The 21,859-nt window shown below is 46.3% G+C and overlaps 6 non-coding genes and 3 pseudogenes across 6 annotated transcripts; all 9 read left to right on the top strand.

Moving 5' to 3' along the window:
* Positions 1 to 1,188: 1,188 nt before the first annotated feature.
* LOC130347591 (U2 spliceosomal RNA) lies at positions 1,189 to 1,406 on the top strand (annotated as a pseudogene).
* A 5,389-nt stretch (positions 1,407 to 6,795) lies between these two features.
* LOC130347640 (U2 spliceosomal RNA) lies at positions 6,796 to 6,981 on the top strand. The gene has a single exon (XR_008885535.1). It is a non-coding gene; the product is annotated as a U2 spliceosomal RNA (small nuclear RNA).
* Positions 6,982 to 9,070: 2,089 nt separating this feature from the next.
* On the top strand, positions 9,071 to 9,261 carry LOC130347627 (U2 spliceosomal RNA). The gene has a single exon (XR_008885523.1). It is a non-coding gene; the product is annotated as a U2 spliceosomal RNA (small nuclear RNA).
* Positions 9,262 to 11,362: 2,101 nt separating this feature from the next.
* LOC130347639 (U2 spliceosomal RNA) lies at positions 11,363 to 11,554 on the top strand. Its single transcript, XR_008885534.1, has one exon. It is a non-coding gene; the product is annotated as a U2 spliceosomal RNA (small nuclear RNA).
* A 2,081-nt stretch (positions 11,555 to 13,635) lies between these two features.
* On the top strand, positions 13,636 to 13,795 carry LOC130347587 (U2 spliceosomal RNA; annotated as a pseudogene).
* A 694-nt stretch (positions 13,796 to 14,489) lies between these two features.
* LOC130347585 (U2 spliceosomal RNA) lies at positions 14,490 to 14,673 on the top strand. Its single transcript, XR_008885492.1, has one exon. It is a non-coding gene; the product is annotated as a U2 spliceosomal RNA (small nuclear RNA).
* Positions 14,674 to 16,773: 2,100 nt separating this feature from the next.
* On the top strand, positions 16,774 to 16,964 carry LOC130347617 (U2 spliceosomal RNA). Its single transcript, XR_008885514.1, has one exon. It is a non-coding gene; the product is annotated as a U2 spliceosomal RNA (small nuclear RNA).
* Positions 16,965 to 19,063: 2,099 nt separating this feature from the next.
* Positions 19,064 to 19,254, top strand: LOC130347626 (U2 spliceosomal RNA). Its single transcript, XR_008885522.1, has one exon. It is a non-coding gene; the product is annotated as a U2 spliceosomal RNA (small nuclear RNA).
* A 2,087-nt stretch (positions 19,255 to 21,341) lies between these two features.
* Positions 21,342 to 21,474, top strand: LOC130347594 (U2 spliceosomal RNA; annotated as a pseudogene).
* The last annotated feature ends 385 nt before the right edge of the window (positions 21,475 to 21,859 follow it).

Below are 21,859 nucleotides of genomic sequence, written 5' to 3'. Positions count from 1 at the left end.
GCAACTTTCTGTGCGACAAATTCAGACAGGAAAAATCAGTATAAATCCTTAGAAAATTATCCCCCAGTGTCTCCATCTGCTGGCGGTATTGAATAAGCATTGCTGCACTGATGGGGTATGCATTAGACGAAAAAAAAGAAGAAAAAGAAGAATAATACGCCCAGAAAAGAGGCGAAAAGGAGAAAAACGTAAAAAAACGTGAAAAAAAAGTAAGAGGAAGAGAAGGGAAAAAAAGGTGGAAATGGGTTTAAAAGTGATTTCGGCGGAGAAATATATATATATATATATATATATATATATATATATATATATATACGCGCACACACACACATATATATAAACGTATTCTCCGTTGAGATATTGCAGCCGCTGCTGTGTCCAGGCCCAGGAGCCTTAGCACTGTGCTGTGATGTCACTCAATACCACTGACATCACTAGGTGTAAACAACATCTCTCCTTTGCTGTCTATGTGACTATGGAGCTGTTTGGTGATGTCGTCTATTATGGCCTTCATAGAAGCAACAGGAGATTGTTGCATCCATCTAGAACCCTCAGAACTACAGTGCTATGATGTCACTCACTTCCACAGGCCTTGCAGAGTGTAAACAACAACAACCCAGCTTTGTTGTATATGTAACCATAGGGATTTGTGATGTCACCTAGAACCTTCACAGCAGCGACAGCTTTATGAGGAGCATCAGCACTGCTCTGCCTGAGCAGAACCATCACCGCCATAGGTTGTCAAATAACCCGGGTTTAACCCACACAGGTAAGTCCAATGGGGTGCAGGCATGTCCTCTATGCTTACAGCTTCCCGTGGGTGTTGGTTTGATACCGTTTGGGGACAGCCAAGGAGGCATCTGCAGGCAACAAAGGTAGGTGTGTGCTTGTGTGTGTGTTTCCTATGCAGATCCTAAGCCCAGTGTCACATGCAAGTAGGAGGAGTAAGAAGGGTTCCTGGCAAATCCGGGTTATGGATTGCATTTAAAAAGGCCCCGTGGGAGTGCAATGGGCCCCTGTCTTGCTGCTTAGCAATAATGGTATGGGTTTAGGTTCTGCTGTGTGTACTGGTGGTTGACTGCCCCCCAGCCCAGAGTGTGCATGGAAAATTGTCTGGCAGCCTCCCTGACAGCAAGCAGTGATAGTGCCCATGAAGGGCACCTTGTTGGGCCCGCCCCTTTCACGGTTATCGCTTCTCGGCCTTTTGGCTAAGATCAAGTGTAGTATCTGCATTTGGTCTGGTCGGAAGGTGTCTGTGGTACCCCGCTTCTCGGCCTTGGGGGATTGTCTCTCCTTACGGAGGGACTTCACCCCCTTGCTGCTATTGGGGAGCGGGCTTAGTCCACGGACAACGGGTTGCGATCCCCCTGTCTCTGGGACCTTGTGTCTCAGAAGGCATTTTCGGTACGTTGAGCGTTACCTGTAGCTTCGGAAGCACCTAGGGTACCCCCGACCTCTGCCTTGGGTAAGGGTTCCGCTTTTATAGCGGGATTCCGAGCCCCTGCTGCTATTGGGGAAGGGGCTTAGTCCCTGGGTGTGGAAGATGCCGTTCTCCTGGGCTTTCCCCTCTGGGGAAATGTCGATGCGAAATACCATCCGCATAGAGGTGTCGGAGAGCCATCGTCAGTTGAAGAACCTCCGCTTCATTGCGGAGGTGATTCTTCTTGACTACTTCCGCCTCAATAGGGAGGACATCCTGTGTCTAAATGACCAGGAAAGCCGTGGCCTGTATACCGTCACCTTCACGGCCACGGCGTGTTGCGATAACATCTATGCAACCTTGTCTGGTGCGGACCAGAGGGACGATCGACTCGACGGTCTTTCGTTCCAGTTCCTCTATGGTGAGGAACATATACCGTTGGTGGTGGCTATGCACAGCCCTCATGTGACCACGGAGGATATAGCCACTTTTCTTCGGCGATACTGCGAAGAGGTGCGATTCGCAAACAAAATCTTGAACTCCGTGCGGTTCTGGAACGGCAAGAGGAAGTTCTGGGTCAAGCTCCGTAAGGATCCCGGTGGTATTGGGGGTCTTTGCCATCCGCCCCCAAATTTTGCCATCGGGAGAGTTCGGGGCTTCCTGTTCTATCCTCAAATGCCTATGTATTGCCGAAATTGCTTGAGGTTTGGCCACACCCAGGAGACCTGCGGCGCGGAGCGTGTGATTCGCTGCAATAGGTGTGGCCAAGAAGGTCACATAGCCTCAAGATGTAGCCATACGATAAGGTGCAACCTCTGCGGAGAGGAAAATCACGATTTTAATTCCTGTCCCCATAAAGCAAAAACTACGATGGGTGGGTCAAGGCTGGGCCCACCCAAAGAGGGGACAGGACAAAAGACGTCCTTTTTTAAGATGCCCAAACCCCAGATGGCAGGTACTGATGGGTCCAGGCCCAAGACCTCTGGTGCTCCATCGGGGGGCCCACCGGTGGTAGTGCTAGGGGGAGGCCATGGGGATTCCACGAAGCCCGGGCGGGTGATCGAGTTTACTGCCCGGGAAATTGAAAGACGTCGATCGACTTCCTACCTGGCTCAAGAGCCCGCCGAAACTTCTGAAGGGGGCTCACCTGTGGCGGGTGGCAGCCGACGGGCCTCGGTGGGGGCAAAAGTGGACCCAAAATTGCAGCATAAGCCAGGTACTGGCTTGGCCCAGGGTCGCCCTGCTCCGGACGAAGAGGCCCCGGTGAAAGCCCGCCGGAAGGGGAGCCAGGTGGCCAGGTCTGAGCCCGGTCCTGTTACTCCGCCTATACAGGACAGGGCCAAGAAGACAAGTGGCGCCAAACCAGGGTTTGCTGCCCCGCCAGCAGTGGACCCGGTGGGTAAAACTGGCCATCGTCGATCGATGGGGAAGTTGGAGCAACAGTCCTCAGCAACGCTTGCTGGGGAACAAGCGATGAAAACTTCCCAAGGTAGCGGCAAAGGTTCCGGAAAAGAGGCCTCACAGGCCCCTGTGCAGCAGTTCCAGTCGTCAAATGATGAAAGAAGACGCAGATCCATCAGCCGGGGGCCAGAGATTACATCGAGTGAGAGCAACACAGAGGATATGGACAGCAGTGTGACATTTAAAAGACAAAGAGAAGAAGAAGAGGAAGACATTCAAAGGAAAGCGGCGTGCCGTAGTTCGGACGAGAGCGAGCTCAGGGTCGGGGCATCATCGATCTCAAGCTCCGACCCTCAGAACATCAAGGAGCTGATTACCCCGCAGGCGGGGGATGACGGTACGCAGCTTATTATTGACTTTGATTCTCCAAGCACGGACTCTCCATAAACTATGCCTATCCCTGTAAAAATTGCCTCACTCAATGTGAGGTCCTTAAAGAGCCCTGATCGCAGGGCTGCTTTATTTTCTTATCTAGAGACATGTGACTTTGACCTTTGCCTGCTACAAGAATGTGGAATCCCTAGTAAAATGGACTATAAAGACTTAAAAGAAGACTGGAAGCTGGGCCCATCCATATGGTCCGGTGCAAATGACTGTCGTTCTGTGGGTGTTGGGCTGCTCTGCCGAGGCCAGTCCTTTTCTATTCATACAGTAACTGAGATTGTGCCTGGCAGAGCTCTTTTAATTCATCTATATTTTAATGGACTTTTAATTCGTGTTTTAAATGTGTATGCCCCTCCTGATAAACAGGAGCGGGCAGAACTATTTGAAATTTTACCACTGTTTTGTGTTGGGTCTTCCCCCCTGCTGGTGGGAGGTGATTTTAACTGCATACGTGATGGGGAACACCGGCAGGGTGGGGATATTAATCGTAAAGACCGCACTTCTTACCTGCTTAAAAATTTTATTGATGATTTTAATTTGAAAGATTGCTGGAAGGATCTCTTGCCGGAGGACCCAGGCGCCACATGGTCCAATGGAAGAGTGAGCTCCAGAATCGATTTTATTTTTTCCTCTAGAGCTTTTAAACCCCTGAAATGCACGCTCGAGCAGAATATCTTCTCTGATCATAAGCTCCTCTTGGTGGGCCTGGAGCTAGAGGGGGAGCAAAAAGCAAAAAGGGGCCTCTGGAGATTAAACACCACACTCCTAGAGGACCCTGAGATAAAAGAGGAGTTTGTGCGGACCTACCAATGTTGGCAATCACAAAGAAAACCCCACGAGCCTATGCTGCACTGGTGGGAGGGCACCAAATCTAAAATCAGATTTTTTTTTATCAAAGCAGGTAAGAAGAAGGCAAAAATGGAAAAACAGTGGTTTTATGTTCTTAACATGCGTTTAAATGTACTTTTTAAATTGAAAGAAGCTGGTATGGATGTAGAAAATGATATTTTAAACCTTAAAACTGAAATAAAACATGCCATAGAAAAGAAAGGGAAACAAATCATTTTTAACTCACATGTGCAGCACCTGGAGGAGGGCGAGAAATGTTCCCGTTTCTTTTTTAAAAAAGTGATGAATAGGAGGGATATCATCCAAAACCTTGAGGGTGAATCCACTCCAAAAGGCATGTTAGATGCAGTTTTTAACTTCTACCAGCTTCTTTTTAATAAGAAAGATCTTAATCCATCCTTTTTAGAACATGTTCTTAATTCCCTTGATTTTAAGCTAGATGTTTTAGACCAGGAGGTTTTATCCCGTGATCTTAACTTAGATGAACTTTTATTTGTTTTTAAAAGTTTTTCTAGTGGGAAGGCCCCTGGGGAAGATGGTTTACCCATCGAATTTTATTTAGCTTTTTGGGATATTTTAAAGGATGATATGGTTTTATTGTATAAAGAAACTTTTATTGTTAATGAACTTCCCCCTTCCTGGAGGAGGGGGATTGTATCATTACTTTTTAAAAAGGGTGAAAAGGATATGCTAAAAAATTGGCGCCCCATCACACTTTTAAATGTTGATTATAAAGTTTTAGCCAAGTTATTAGCTGTCCGTTTTAAACCTTTTATTCATAAATTAATTCACCCAAATCAGGTTTGTGGGGTACCTGGAAGGTCTATAGCTGAATCCCTAAATATTTTAAGAGATGTTTTATGGTATTTTAAGGATAGAAATCAAACTGTAGCAATTTTATCCTTAGACTTTGAAAAAGCCTTTGATAGGGTCTCCCATGAATACCTGTTTTTAGTTCTTAAAAAGATGGCAGTGCCTGAAACAATTTTAAGCCGAATCATGCTTTTATACCGATCCTGTTTTAGTCAAGTCTCTGTTAATGGCTTTTTAACCAGCGGTGTTCCTCTTTTATCAGGTGTCAAACAGGGCTGCCCCCTGTCCCCACTCCTTTTTATTTGCGCAATCGAACCACTGATGGCCCTCCTCAGAAAAGACCGGGTAGTAAGAGGCGTACCGATACCTGGTGGAGGAGGGACCCATCTAAAGGTGTTGGGGTACATGGATGATGTCACCATACTGTGCCCGGACTCTCCATCCATGAGGGGGGCATTGAGGAACACCAGTTATTTCTGCGAGGTCTCTGGTTTTAAGCTAAACACAGATAAATGTGACTGTTTTTATATTGGCTCCTGGGATTCATCCATCACCCCAGGAGTCACAATGCAACAGGATCAAATTAAAGTTTTAGGTATTGTTTTTAACCAGGTCAATGATGGGAGCCCTAACTGGGATTCAGCTATAGCTAAGATGGAGAAGAAGATTTTAATGTGGAATCTTAGAAACCTTACCATGGAGGGGAAGATTTTAATAATAAAGATGGTTTTACTCCCTATTATGCTATACATTGCCATGGTATTTCCTCCATCTATTTTATACATTAAAAAAGTAACTAGAATTGTTTTTACTTTTTTATGGGGTTCAAAAATGGAGAAATTAAAGCGTGATTTTATGTACAAAAGTAAAGATAATGGCGGGAAAGATGTTCCTAACCTTTTTACTTTCTTTTACATAAAGTATTTCTGTTTCTGTTTTAAAATTATTAAATCCGATGGCATTTTTAGCTGCTTTTTAAGGTACGCTGCGGGCATGGTTTTTAAAAGATGGTTGCGCATCCCTCTGAACGCTCCGGTGCTTCTGTGTCCCCCAAAACATTATGTGGTGTTGGAAAAGACAGTCAGGCTCCTAGGTCTCCAAGATTTGGAGCCTGACATACTGGGGGACCAGAGAAAGGTATCAAAGGTCCTCAGGCGGAGTGAGGTTACCCTGGCAGTGTCCAATTTCACACAGGCAAGATCCAAAAAGGTATGGCGGAACGTGTACGGGAAGTTTCTGGCGAATGTACACAGGGATCTTGCCTGGGCAATCGTCCACCAGTGCCTCCCTACTCGTGAGTTTCAGCACAGGCGAGGACTGGTGGCGAGAGCCAAGTGCCCGAGAGATGGCTGCGGAGTGGACGAAACGGTGCTGCACATATTTTGGAACTGCCCTTTTGCACGGGAGCTTTGGAGGAAGGTAGGCCCACTTTTGAAGTGGGCCTGCGGCCTAAAAGATTTTAATCACGAATGTGTCTTTTACGGTCTTTTTAACTGCCCCAATTTTAAACAGCAGATGATCTGCTGGATGATTATTAATTGTTTTAAAAATGCCATCTGGAAAGTTAGGAACATCTTACTTTTTAAACATGATTTTATTGATGTTAAAAACTGTATAAAGCTGGCCCTGAGTGAGATGTACATCTATTACCTAAGAGACAAGAAACAGTTGGGGGCCAGCGAGGCAGCATCCATGTGGTGTCTGCCTCTATGGAACGAAATAACAGTATAATCAGGTTTTATGACATTTGTATAATGTTTTATCCTGCCATTTTTATTTTTTCTCCTTTTATTACTGGTTTTATTATTTGTATTTTAAAACTTTTGTGAACCTTTTATTATTTTGCATTTTAAATTTTGTATGGTTTCTTATTTATTCAATAAAATTTTGTTGAAACCTTATCTGTTCTTATCAGTTTAATATCTGATACGTCCCCTATCTGGGGACCATATATTAAATGGATTTTTGAGAACGGGGGCCGATTTCGAAGCTTGCTTCCGTCGCCCTATGCATTGACCCGATATGGCAGTATCTTCGGGTACAGTGCACCACCCCCTTACAGGGTTAAAAAGAAAGATTCCTACTTTCATTGCTACCTGCTTGCTGGCTAGCCAGCTAGCCAGCCCTGTGGGCCTTGCTGCTGCTGCAGCCAAAAAACAAAAGGTGGTGCTTCTGCTGCTTCTGCTTCTGCTTGTGTCTGGCCACTGTTGGAGCGTCCAGGCACAGGACTTCTGCTGCTGCTGACTAAATGGCCTCCTTAATTGGATCATTTGAGTAGCCAGCACACCTGTGCAGGTAGGGAATGACATGATAGGCAGCTGCCTTGATAGCGGGTGGGTGCTGAATGTTCCTAATTGACAAAATAAGATTAATGCTTATGAAGAAATATAAAATCTCATCCCTTCCCCAATATCGCGCCACACCCCTACCCCTTAATTCCCTGGTTGAACTTGATGGACATATGTCTTTTTTCGACCGTACTAACTATGTAACTATGTAACATAACATGGGGGGGGGGGGGGGGGTCTCCTGGCTGTTCACACAGGTGTGTCATTGCTGTACATTGACCATGCATTGCTTCTGTGGTATTGCAAAGGCAAAGACAAATGCTTCCAGCCATCCATTGCACTAATGGATTGGTCATCAGCTGGCTGTCTATGTCCCGCATCAATATAGACCAAAGTACAGAGGGTTAGGCTATGCTATTGTGCACCTACCTGATGCATCAGAAGGTGCGAGGCCCTTGCTAAATTCTGTGCACAGACTTTGAGATCTATACTTTAGACTGTATCTAAACCTGCTCCAACATGGACTGACATTCTGGCCTACTTTCAGCCGATGCGACTTGTCTGTCGCTGAACAGTCGCTTTTTATGTATTCAGCACCTATGTATAATGTTGTAAAAATGCTCTAGAAGCTAAAGTCGCAGAAATGTCACACATATTTGGCCTGCAACTTTCTGTGCGACAAATTCAGACAGGAAAAATCAGTATAAATCCTTAGAAAATTATCCCCCAGTGTCTCCATCTGCTGGCGGTATTGAATAAGCATTGCTGCACTGATGGGGTATGCATTAGACGAAAAAAAAGAAGAAAAAGAAGAATAATACGCCCAGAAAAGAGGCGAAAAGGAGAAAAACGTAAAAAAACGTGAAAAAAAAGTAAGAGGAAGAGAAGGGAAAAAAAGGTGGAAATGGGTTTAAAAGTGATTTCGGCGGAGAAATATATATATATATATATATATATATATATATATATATATATATATATACGCGCACACACACACATATATATAAACGTATTCTCCGTTGAGATATTGCAGCCGCTGCTGTGTCCAGGCCCAGGAGCCTTAGCACTGTGCTGTGATGTCACTCAATACCACTGACATCACTAGGTGTAAACAACATCTCTCCTTTGCTGTCTATGTGACTATGGAGCTGTTTGGTGATGTCGTCTATTATGGCCTTCATAGAAGCAACAGGAGATTGTTGCATCCATCTAGAACCCTCAGAACTACAGTGCTATGATGTCACTCACTTCCACAGGCCTTGCAGAGTGTAAACAACAACAACCCAGCTTTGTTGTATATGTAACCATAGGGATTTGTGATGTCACCTAGAACCTTCACAGCAGCGACAGCTTTATGAGGAGCATCAGCACTGCTCTGCCTGAGCAGAACCATCACCGCCATAGGTTGTCAAATAACCCGGGTTTAACCCACACAGGTAAGTCCAATGGGGTGCAGGCATGTCCTCTATGCTTACAGCTTCCCGTGGGTGTTGGTTTGATACCGTTTGGGGACAGCCAAGGAGGCATCTGCAGGCAACAAAGGTAGGTGTGTGCTTGTGTGTGTGTTTCCTATGCAGATCCTAAGCCCAGTGTCACATGCAAGTAGGAGGAGTAAGAAGGGTTCCTGGCAAATCCGGGTTATGGATTGCATTTAAAAAGGCCCCGTGGGAGTGCAATGGGCCCCTGTCTTGCTGCTTAGCAATAATGGTATGGGTTTAGGTTCTGCTGTGTGTACTGGTGGTTGACTGCCCCCCAGCCCAGAGTGTGCATGGAAAATTGTCTGGCAGCCTCCCTGACAGCAAGCAGTGATAGTGCCCATGAAGGGCACCTTGTTGGGCCCGACCCTTTCACGGTTATCGCTTCTCGGCCTTTTGGCTAAGATCAAGTGTAGTATCTGTTCTTATCAGTTTAATATCTGATACGTCCCCTATCTGGGGACCATATATTAAATGGATTTTTGAGAACGGGGGCCGATTTCGAAGCTTGCTTCCGTCGCCCTATGCATTGACCCGATATGGCAGTATCTTCGGGTACAGTGCACCACCCCCTTACAGGGTTAAAAAGAAAGATTCCTACTTTCATTGCTACCTGCTTGCTGGCTAGCCAGCTAGCCAGCCCTGTGGGCCTTGCTGCTGCTGCAGCCAAAAAACAAAAGGTGGTGCTTCTGCTGCTTCTGCTTCTGCTTGTGTCTGGCCACTGTTGGAGCGTCCAGGCACAGGACTTCTGCTGCTGCTGACTAAATGGCCTCCTTAATTGGATCATTTGAGTAGCCAGCACACCTGTGCAGGTAGGGAATGACATGATAGGCAGCTGCCTTGATAGCGGGTGGGTGCTGAATGTTCCTAATTGACAAAATAAGATTAATGCTTATGAAGAAATATAAAATCTCATCCCTTCCCCAATATCGCGCCACACCCCTACCCCTTAATTCCCTGGTTGAACTTGATGGACATATGTCTTTTTTCGACCGTACTAACTATGTAACTATGTAACATAACATGGGGGGGGGGGGGGGGGTCTCCTGGCTGTTCACACAGGTGTGTCATTGCTGTACATTGACCATGCATTGCTTCTGTGGTATTGCAAAGGCAAAGACAAATGCTTCCAGCCATCCATTGCACTAATGGATTGGTCATCAGCTGGCTGTCTATGTCCCGCATCAATATAGACCAAAGTACAGAGGGTTTAGGCTATGCTATTGTGCACCTTGACCTGATGCATCAGAAGGTGCGAGGCCCTTGCTAAATTCTGTGCACAGACTTTGGAGATCTATACTTTAGACTGTATCTAAACCTGCTCCAACATGGACTGACATTCTGGCCTACTTTCAGCCGATGCGACTTGTCTGTCGCTGAACAGTCGCTTTTTATGTATTCAGCACCTATGTATAATGTTGTAAAAATGCTCTAGAAGCTAAAGTCGCAGAAATGTCACACATATTTGGCCTGCAACTTTCTGTGCGACAAATTCAGACAGGAAAAATCAGTATAAATCCTTAGAAAATTATCCCCCAGTGTCTCCATCTGCTGGCGGTATTGAATAAGCATTGCTGCACTGATGGGGTATGCATTAGACGAAAAAAAAGAAGAAAAAGAAGAATAATACGCCCAGAAAAGAGGCGAAAAGGAGAAAAACGTAAAAAAACGTGAAAAAAAAGTAAGAGGAAGAGAAGGGAAAAAAAGGTGGAAATGGGTTTAAAAGTGATTTCGGCGGAGAAATATATATATATATATATATATATATATATATATATATATATATATATACGCGCACACACACACATATATATAAAACGTATTCTCCGTTGAGATATTGCAGCCGCTGCTGTGTCCAGGCCCAGGAGCCTTAGCACTGTGCTGTGATGTCACTCAATACCACTGACATCACTAGGTGGTAAACAACATCTCTCCTTTGCTGTCTATGTGACTATGGAGCTGTTTGGTGATGTCGTCTATTATGGCCTTCATAGAAGCAACAGGAGATTGTTGCATCCATCTAGAACCCTCAGAACTACAGTGCTATGATGTCACTCACTTCCACAGGCCTTGCAGAGTGTAAAACAACAACAACCCAGCTTTGTTGTATATGTAACCCATAGGGATTTGTGATGTCACCTAGAACCTTCACAGCAGCGACAGCTTTATGAGGAGCATCAGCACTGCTCTGCCTGAGCAGAACCATCACCGCCATAGGTTGTCAAATAACCCGGGTTTAACCCACACAGGTAAGTCCAATGGGGTGCAGGCATGTCCTCTATGCTTACAGCTTCCCGTGGGTGTTGGTTTGATACCGTTTGGGGGACAGCCAAGGAGGCATCTGCAGGCAACAAAGGTACGGTGTGTGCTTGTGTGTGTGTTTCCTATGCAGATCCTAAGCCCAGTGTCACATGCAAGTAGGAGGAGTAAGAAGGGTTCCTGGCAAATCCGGGTTATGGATTGCATTTAAAAAGGCCCCGTGGGAGTGCAATGGGCCCCCTGTCTTGCTGCTTAGCAATAATGGTATGGGGTTTAGGTTCTGCTGTGTGTACTGGTGGTTGACTGCCCCCCAGCCCAGAGTGTGCATGGAAAATTGTCTGGCAGCCTCCCTGACAGCAAGCAGTGATAGTGCCCATGAAGGGCACCTTGTTGGGCCCGCCCCTTTCACTGTTATCGCTTCTCGGCCTTTTGGCTAAGATCAAGTGTAGTATCTGTTCTTATCAGTTTAATATCTGATACGGTCCCCTATCTGGGGACCATATATTAAATGGATTTTTGAGAACGGGGGCCGATTTCGAAGCTTGCTTCCGTCGCCCTATGCATTGACCCGATATGGCAGTATCTTCGGGTACAGTGCACCACCCCCTTACAGGGTTAAAAAGAAAGATTCCTACTTTCATTGCTACCTGCTTGCTGGCTAGCCAGCTAGCCAGCCCTGTGGGCCTTGCTGCTGCTGCAGCCAAAAAACAAAAGGTGGTGCTTCTGCTGCTTCTGCTTCTGCTTGTGTCTGGCCACTGTTGGAGCGTCCAGGCACAGGACTTCTGCTGCTGCTGACTAAATGGCCTCCTTAATTGGATCATTTGAGTAGCCAGCACACCTGTGCAGGTAGGGAATGACATGATAGGCAGCTGCCTTGATAGCGGGGTGGGTGCTGAATGTTCCTAATTGACAAAATAAGATTAATGCTTATGAAGAAATATAAAATCTCATCCCTTCCCCAATATCGCGCCACACCCTACCCCTTAATTCCCTGGTTGAACTTGATGGACATATGTCTTTTTTCGACCGTACTAACTATGTAACTATGTAACATAACATGGGGGGGGGGGGGGGGTCTCCTGGCTGTTCACACAGGTGTGTCATTGCTGTACATTGACCATGCATTGCTTCTGTGGTATTGCAAAGGCAAAGACAAATGCTTCCAGCCATCCATTGCACTAATGGATTGGTCATCAGCTGGCTGTCTATGTCCCGCATCAATATAGACCAAAGTACAGAGGGTTAGGCTATGCTATTGTGCACCTACCTGATGCATCAGAAGGTGCGAGGCCTTGCTAAATTCTGTGCACAGACTTTGAGATCTATACTTTAGACTGTATCTAAACCTGCTCCAACATGGACTGACATTCTGGCCTACTTTCAGCCGATGCGGACCTTGTCTGTCGCTGAACAGTCGCTTTTTATGTATTCAGCACCTATGTATAATGTTGTAAAAATGCTCTAGAAGCTAAAGTCGCAGAAATGTCACACATATTTGGCCTGCAACTTTCTGTGCGACAAATTCAGACAGGAAAAATCAGTATAAATCCTTAGAAAATTATCCCCCAGTGTCTCCATCTGCTGGCGGTATTGAATAAGCATTGCTGCACTGATGGGGTATGCATTAGACGAAAAAAAAGAAGAAAAAGAAGAATAATACGCCCAGAAAAGAGGCGAAAAGGAGAAAAACGTAAAAAAACGTGAAAAAAAAGTAAGAGGAAGAGAAGGGAAAAAAAGGTGGAAATGGGTTTAAAAGTGATTTTGGCGGAGAAATATATATATATATATATATATAATATATATATATATATATACGCGCACACACACACATATATATAAACGTATTCTCCGTTGAGATATTGCAGCCGCTGCTGTGTCCAGGCCCAGGAGCCTTAGCACTGTGCTGTGATGTCACTCAATACCACTGACATCACTAGGTGTAAACAACATCTCTCCTTTGCTGTGTATGTGACTATGGAGCTGTTTGGTGATGTCGTCTATTATGGCCTTCATAGAAGCAACAGGAGATTGTTGCATCCATCTAGAACCCTCAGAACTACAGTGCTATGATGTCACTCACTTCCACAGGCCTTGCAGAGTGTAAACAACAACAACCAGCTTTGTTGTGTATGTAACCATAGGGATTTGTGATGTCACCTAGAACCTTCACAGCAGCGACAGCTTTATGAGGAGCATCAGCACTGCTCTGCCTGAGCAGAACCATCACCGCCATAGGTTGTCAAATAACCCGGGTTTAACCCACACAGGTAAGTCCAATGGGGTGCAGGCATGTCCTCTATGCTTACAGCTTCCCGTGGGTGTTGGTTTGATACCGTTTGGGGACAGCCAAGGAGGCATCTGCAGGCAACAAAGGTAGGTGTGTGCTTGTGTGTGTGTTTCCTATGCAGATCCTAAGCCCAGTGTCACATGCAAGTAGGAGGAGTAAGAAGGGTTCCTGGCAAATCCGGGTTATGGATTGCATTTAAAAAGGCCCCGTGGGAGTGCAATGGGCCCCTGTCTTGCTGCTTAGCAATAATGGTATGGGTTTAGGTTCTGCTGTGTGTACTGGTGGTTGACTGCCCCCCAGCCCAGAGTGTGCATGGAAAATTGTCTGGCAGCCTCCCTGACAGCAAGCAGTGATAGTGCCCATGAAGGGCACCTTGTTGGGCCCGCCCCTTTCACGGTTATCGCTTCTCGGCCTTTTGGCTAAGATCAAGTGTAGTATCTGTTCTTATCAGTTTTCATGCTGGTGGGGATGGGTGCTGCATGGAGGATGCAGGTGTACCAGGGCTTTCCGGGGCTGGTTCTGAGGAATCAGCTCGACGGCTGCCCCGATGTGACCTGTTCCCTCCGGGTCTCGCCATGAGGCTGAGAGGGTCTAGAGCCGAGGTACTTTTGTGCCTCGGGGAGTGGTGACCCCGAGGTGCCGAAACTCACTGGGAGAATAGACTCACTGGGTTGAAGCACGGGCACCATAATCTCTTCACCTTGTGGCACTCACCTCTTGATTCCCGGCCTTCTGGCTAGGATCAGAGAAATTTTTATAGATCCGGCCGGATGTCCGGGCAGTATATCTGCACACATTCACTTATTTATTTCTTTTTTTGTCTCACTGTGTCACTTTTTGCGTGTTGTGTGTTCACAGGATTTGTCAGGATGCGGTAGCCCTTCTGGGTGTCCCTCCTGGCGGTCTAGGGGAGGTGTGTGTGGCCATTAGGTTCCGCACCTCCCTGCAAACACCCCGGGTACTCCTGCTTTGGCAGGGTACCTACCGTAATCGGCTCTGCGGGCAGATACCTTGGCTAACGCCAAGGGGGATGCCGGGAGCATTTGTGGTCCCCTAGTAGCTTCGGCGAAAAGGGGCATCGAACCTGGAACCTCGCAGGTACCTTTTGGTCCGGAGGCGAAGGGTAAGGTTTGTTGGGGGGCCTCTCTCCTATCGGAGAAGGGCTTGCGATAGACCGCATCCTTTGTGCACGTTTTTTTAGTGTAACACGTTTGCACTTTTTCTTGCACTTTGGGTGAATCGAAAGCACGTTCCTCGGCTTTAGATAAAAAAAAAAAAAAAAAATCTGTTCTTATCAGTTTAATATCTGATACGTCCCCTATCTGGGGACCATATATTAAATGGATTTTTGAGAACGGGGGCCGATTTCGAAGCTTGCTTCCGTCGCCATATGCATTGACCCGATATGGCAGTATCTTCGGGTACAGTGCACCACCCCCTTACAGGGTTAAAAAGAAAGATTCCTACTTTCATTGCTACCTGCTTGCTGGCTAGCCAGCTAGCCAGCCCTGTGGGCCTTGCTGCTGCTGCAGCCAAAAAACAAAAGGTGGTGCTGCTGCTGCTTCTGCTGCTTCTGCTGCTTCTGCTTCTGCTTGTGTCTGGCCGCTGTTGGAGCGTCCAGGCACAGGACTTCTGCTGCTGCTGACTAAATGGCCTCCTTAATTGGATCATTTGAGTAGCCAGCACACCTGTGCAGGTAGGGCATGACATAATAGGCAGCTGCCTTGATAGCGGGTGGGTGCTGAATGTTCCTAATTGACAAAATAAGATTAATGCTTATGAAGAAATATAAAATCTCATCCCTTCCCCAATATCGCGCCACACCCCTACCCCTTAATTCCCTGGTTGAACTTGATGGACATATGTCTTTTTTCGACCGTACTAACTATGTAACTATGTAACATAACATGGGGGGGGGGGGTCTCCTGGCTGTTCACACAGGTGTGTCATTGCTGTACATTGACCATGCATTGCTTCTGTGGTATTGCAAAGGCAAAGACAAATGCTTCCAGCCATCCATTGCACTAATGGATTGGTCATCAGCTGGCTGTCTATGTCCCGCATCAATATAGACCAAAGTACAGAGGGTTAGGCTATGCTATTGTGCACCTACCTGATGCATCAGAAGGTGCGAGGCCCTTGCTAAATTCTGTGCACAGACTTTGAGATCTATACTTTAGACTGTATCTAAACCTGCTCCAACATGGACTGACATTCTGGCCTACTTTCAGCCGATGCGACTTGTCTGTCGCTGAACAGTCGCTTTTTATGTATTCAGCACCTATGTATAATGTTGTAAAAATGCTCTAGAAGTTAAAGTCGCAGAAATGTCACACATATTTGGCCTGCAACTTTCTGTGCGACAAATTCAGACAGGAAAAATCAGTATAAATCCTTAGAAAATTATCCCCCAGTGTCTCCATCTGCTGGCGGTATTGAATAAGCATTGCTGCACTGATGGGGTATGCATTAGACGAAAAAAAAGAAGAAAAAGAAGAATAATACGCCCAGAAAAGAGGCGAAAAGGAGAAAAACGTAAAAAAACGTGAAAAAAAAGTAAGAGGAAGAGAAGGGAAAAAAAGGTGGAAATGGGTTTAAAAGTGATTTCGGCGGAGAAATATATATATATATATATATATATATATATATATATATATATATATACGCGCACACACACACATATATATAAACGTATTCTCCGTTGAGATATTGCAGCCGCTGCTGTGTCCAGGCCCAGGAGCCTTAGCACTGTGCTGTGATGTCACTCAATACCACTGACATCACTAGGTGTAAACAACATCTCTCCTTTGCTGTGTATGTGACTATGGAGCTGTTTGGTGATGTCGTCTATTATGGCCTTCATAGAAGCAACAGGAGATTGTTGCATCCATCTAGAACCCTCAGAACTACAGTGCTATGATGTCACTCACTTCCACAGGCCTTGCAGAGTGTAAACAACAACAACCCAGCTTTGTTGTGTATGTAACCATAGGGATTTGTGATGTCACCTAGAACCTTCACAGCAGCGACAGCTTTATGAGGAGCATCAGCACTGCTCTGCCTGAGCAGAACCATCACCGCCATAGGTTGTCAAATAACCCGGGTTTAACCCACACAGGTAAGTCCAATGGGGTGCAGGCATGTCCTCTATGCTTACAGCTTCCCGTGGGTGTTGGTTTGATACCGTTTGGGGACAGCCAAGGAGGCATCTGCAGGCAACAAAGGTAGGTGTGTGCTTGTGTGTGTGTTTCCTATGCAGATCCTAAGCCCAGTGTCACATGCAAGTAGGAGGAGTAAGAAGGGTTCCTGGCAAATCCAGGTTATGGATTGCATTTAAAAAGGCCCCGTGGGAGTGCAATGGGCCCCTGTCTTGCTGCTTAGCAATAATGGTATGGGTTTAGGTTCTGCTGTGTGTACTGGTGGTTGACTGCCCCCCAGCCCAGAGTGTGCATGGAAAATTGTCTGGCAGCCTCCCTGACAGCAAGCAGTGATAGTGCCCATGAAGGGCACCTTGTTGGGCCCGCCCCTTTCACGGTTATCGCTTCTCGGCCTTTTGGCTAAGATCAAGTGTAGTATCTGTTCTTATCAGTTTAATATCTGATACGTCCCCTATCTGGGGACCATATATTAAATGGATTTTTGAGAACGGGGGCCGATTTCGAAGCTTGCTTCTGTCGCCCTATGCATTGACCCGATATGGCAGTATCTTCGGGTACAGTGCACCACCCCCTTACAGGGTTAAAAAGAAAGATTCCTACTTTCATTGCTACCTGCTTGCTGGCTAGCCAGCTAGCCAGCCCTGTGGGCCTTGCTGCTGCTGCAGCCAAAAAACAAAAGGTGGTGCTGCTGCTGCTTCTGCTGCTTCTGCTTCTGCTTGTGTCTGGCCGCTGTTGGAGCGTCCAGGCACAGGACTTCTGCTGCTGCTGACTAAATGGCCTCCTTAATTGGATCATTTGAGTAGCCAGCACACCTGTGCAGGTAGGGCATGACATGATAGGCAGCTGCCTTGATAGCGGGTGGGTGCTGAATGTTCCTAATTGACAAAATAAGATTAATGCTTATGAAGAAATATAAAATCTCATCCCTTCCCCAATATCGCGCCACACCCCTACCCCTTAATTCCCTGGTTGAACTTGATGGACATATGTCTTTTTTCGACCGTACTAACTATGTAACTATGTAACATAACATGGGGGGGGGGGGGGGGTCTCCTGGCTGTTCACACAGGTGTGTCATTGCTGTACATTGACCATGCATTGCTTCTGTGGTATTGCAAAGGCAAAGACAAATGCTTCCAGCCATCCATTGCACTAATGGATTGGTCATCAGCTGGCTGTCTATGTCCCGCATCAATATAGACCAAAGTACAGAGGGTTAGGCTATGCTATTGTGCACCTACCTGATGCATCAGAAGGTGCGAGGCCCTTGCTAAATTCTGTGCACAGACTTTGAGATCTATACTTTAGACTGTATCTAAACCTGCTCCAACATGGACTGACATTCTGGCCTACTTTCAGCCGATGCGACTTGTCTGTCGCTGAACAGTCGCTTTTTATGTATTCAGCACCTATGTATAATGTTGTAAAAATGCTCTAGAAGCTAAAGTCGCAGAAATGTCACACATATTTGGCCTGCAACTTTCTGTGCGACAAATTCAGACAGGAAAAATCAGTATAAATCCTTAGAAAATTATCCCCCAGTGTCTCCATCTGCTGGCGGTATTGAATAAGCATTGCTGCACTGATGGGGTATGCATTAGACGAAAAAAAAGAAGAAAAAGAAGAATAATACGCCCAGAAAAGAGGCGAAAAGGAGAAAAACGTAAAAAAACGTGAAAAAAAAGTAAGAGGAAGAGAAGGGAAAAAAAGGTGGAAATGGGTTTAAAAGTGATTTCGGTGGAGAAATATATATATATATATATATATATATATATATATATATATATATATATATACGCGCACACACACACATATATATAAACGTATTCTCCGTTGAGATATTGCAGCCGCTGCTGTGTCCAGGCCCAGGAGCCTTAGCACTGTGCTGTGATGTCACTCAATACCACTGACATCACTAGGTGTAAACAACATCTCTCCTTTGCTGTGTATGTGACTATGGAGCTGTTTGGTGATGTCGTCTATTATGGCCTTCATAGAAGCAACAGGAGATTGTTGCATCCATCTAGAACCCTCAGAACTACAGTGCTATGATGTCACTCACTTCCACAGGCCTTGCAGAGTGTAAACAACAACAACCCAGCTTTGTTGTGTATGTAACCATAGGGATTTGTGATGTCACCTAGAACCTTCACAGCAGCGACAGCTTTATGAGGAGCATCAGCACTGCTCTGCCTGAGCAGAACCATCACCGCCATAGGTTGTCAAATAACCCGGGTTTAACCCACACAGGTAAGTCCAATGGGGTGCAGGCATGTCCTCTATGCTTACAGCTTCCCGTGGGTGTTGGTTTGATACCGTTTGGGGACAGCCAAGGAGGCATCTGCAGGCAACAAAGGTAGGTGTGTGCTTGTGTGTGTGTTTCCTATGCAGATCCTAAGCCCAGTGTCACATGCAAGTAGGAGGAGTAAGAAGGGTTCCTGGCAAATCCGGGTTATGGATTGCATTTAAAAAGGCCCCGTGGGAGTGCAATGGGCCCCTGTCTTGCTGCTTAGCAATAATGGTATGGGTTTAGGTTCTGCTGTGTGTACTGGTGGTTGACTGCCCCCCAGCCCAGAGTGTGCATGGAAAATTGTCTGGCAGCCTCCCTGACAGCAAGCAGTGATAGTGCCCATGAAGGGCACCTTGTTGGGCCCGCCCCTTTCACGGTTATCGCTTCTCGGCCTTTTGGCTAAGATCAAGTGTAGTATCTGTTCTTATCAGTTTAATATCTGATACGTCCCCTATCTGGGGACCATATATTAAATGGATTTTTGAGAACGGGGGCCGATTTCGAAGCTTGCTTCCGTCGCCCTATGCATTGACCCGATATGGCAGTATCTTCGGGTACAGTGCACCACCCCCTTACAGGGTTAAAAAGAAAGATTCCTACTTTCATTGCTACCTACTTGCTGGCTAGCCAGCTAGCCAGCCCTGTGGGCCTTGCTGCTGCTGCAGCCAAAAAACAAAAGGTGGTGCTGCTGCTGCTTCTGCTGCTTCTGCTTCTGCTTGTGTCTGGCCGCTGTTGGAGCGTCCAGGCACAGGACTTCTGCTGCTGCTGACTAAATGGCCCCCTTAATTGGATCATTTGAGTAGCCAGCACACCTGTGCAGGTAGGGCATGACATGATAGGCAGCTGCCTTGATAGCGGGTGGGTGCTGAATGTTCCTAATTGACAAAATAAGATTAATGCTTATGAAGAAATATAAAATATCATCCCTTCCCCAATATCGCGCCACACCCCTACCCCTTAATTCCCTGGTTGAACTTGATGGACATATGTCTTTTTTCGACCGTACTAACTATGTAACTATGTAACATAACATGGGGGGGGGGGGAGGCTCCTGGCTGTTCACACAGGTGTGTCATTGCTGTACATTGACCATGCATTGCTTCTGTGGTATTGCAAAGGCAAAGACAAATGCTTCCAGCCATCCATTGCACTAATGGATTGGTCATCAGCTGGCTGTCTATGTCCCGCATCAATATAGACCAAAGTACAGAGGGTTAGGCTATGCTATTGTGCACCTACCTGATGCATCAGAAGGTGCGAGGCCCTTGCTAAATTCTGTGCACAGACTTTGAGATCTATACTTTAGACTGTATCTAAACCTGCTCCAACATGGACTGACATTCTGGCCTACTTTCAGCCGATGCGACTTGTCTGTCGCTGAACAGTCGCTTTTTATGTATTCAGCACCTATGTATAATGTTGTAAAAATGCTCTAGAAGCTAAAGTCGCAGAAATGTCACACATATTTGGCCTGCAACTTTCTGTGCGACAAATTCAGACAGGAAAAATCAGTATAAATCCTTAGAAAATTATCCCCCAGTGTCTCCATCTGCTGGCGGTATTGAATAAGCATTGCTGCACTGATGGGGTATGCATTAGACGAAAAAAAAGAAGAAAAAGAAGAATAATACGCCCAGAAAAGAGGCGAAAAGGAGAAAAACGTAAAAAAACGTGAAAAAAAAGTAAGAGGAAGAGAAGGGAAAAAAAGGTGGAAATGGGTTTAAAAGTGATTTCGGCGGAGAAATATATATATATATATATATATATATATATATATATATATACGCGCACACACACACATATATATAAACGTATTCTCCGTTGAGATATTGCAGCCGCTGCTGTGTCCAGGCCCAGGAGCCTTAGCACTGTGCTGTGATGTCACTCAATACCACTGACATCACTAGGTGTAAACAACATCTCTCCTTTGCTGTGTATGTGACTATGGAGCTGTTTGGTGATGTCGTCTATTATGGCCTTCATAGAAGCAACAGGAGATTGTTGCATCCATCTAGAACCCTCAGAACTACAGTGCTATGATGTCACTCACTTCCACAGGCCTTGCAGAGTGTAAACAACAACAACCCAGCTTTGTTGTGTATGTAACCATAGGGATTTGTGATGTCACCTAGAACCTTCACAGCAGCGACAGCTTTATGAGGAGCATCAGCACTGCTCTGCCTGAGCAGAACCATCACCGCCATAGGTTGTCAAATAACCCGGGTTTAACCCACACAGGTAAGTCCAATGGGGTGCAGGCATGTCCTCTATGCTTACAGCTTCCCGTGGGTGTTGGTTTGATACCGTTTGGGGACAGCCAAGGAGGCATCTGCAGGCAACAAAGGTAGGTGTGTGCTTGTGTGTGTGTTTCCTATGCAGATCCTAAGCCCAGTGTCACATGCAAGTAGGAGGAGTAAGAAGGGTTCCTGGCAAATCCGGGTTATGGATTGCATTTAAAAAGGCCCCGTGGGAGTGCAATGGGCCCCTGTCTTGCTGCTTAGCAATAATGGTATGGGTTTAGGTTCTGCTGTGTGTACTGGTGGTTGACTGCCCCCCAGCCCAGAGTGTGCATGGAAAATTGTCTGGCAGCCTCCCTGACAGCAAGCAGTGATAGTGCCCATGAAGGGCACCTTGTTGGGCCCGCCCCTTTCACGGTTATCGCTTCTCGGCCTTTTGGCTAAGATCAAGTGTAGTAATACAGGAGATCTGGTCAGAAGGTACTCGGGTACCCCTCTCCTCGGCCTTGTGGGATCGCCCAGGTTTATTGCCTGGGCTTCACCCACTTGTTGCTATTGGGGAGAGGGCTTAGTCCCAGGGTAACGGGTTGCGATCGCCTCTCAAAGCCTTTGGGTGGAGAGAGGTTTGAGCGAATTGGCTGGTTGGTTGGAGCGGAGAGAACCAGACCAAAACACGAATGAACCATGGATGAAGATCTAGATCCTGGTTCGGTACCGGCTTATGCCCGGATTAAACACACTGTGCGGGTCATTCTCACAGGTGATGCGGCGGATGCACGTGGCATGAGGTTCGTGATAGAGGACGTGCTCGACAAGATTCTTAATGTTCGTAAGCGAGAGATTTTGGCCATCCAGGATTACCCTAAGCGGAGGATCTACGACTGCACTTTCATAGGGGAAGGCGTATTCTTAGATGCAGTAATGAAAATTCCAAAGCA

The sequence above is a fragment of the Hyla sarda genome, unplaced genomic scaffold (genome assembly GCF_029499605.1).
Source record: "Hyla sarda isolate aHylSar1 unplaced genomic scaffold, aHylSar1.hap1 scaffold_848, whole genome shotgun sequence".
NCBI classification, from domain to species: domain Eukaryota; kingdom Metazoa; phylum Chordata; class Amphibia; order Anura; family Hylidae; genus Hyla; species Hyla sarda.
This window is presented reverse-complemented; position numbering and strand designations above follow the sequence as displayed.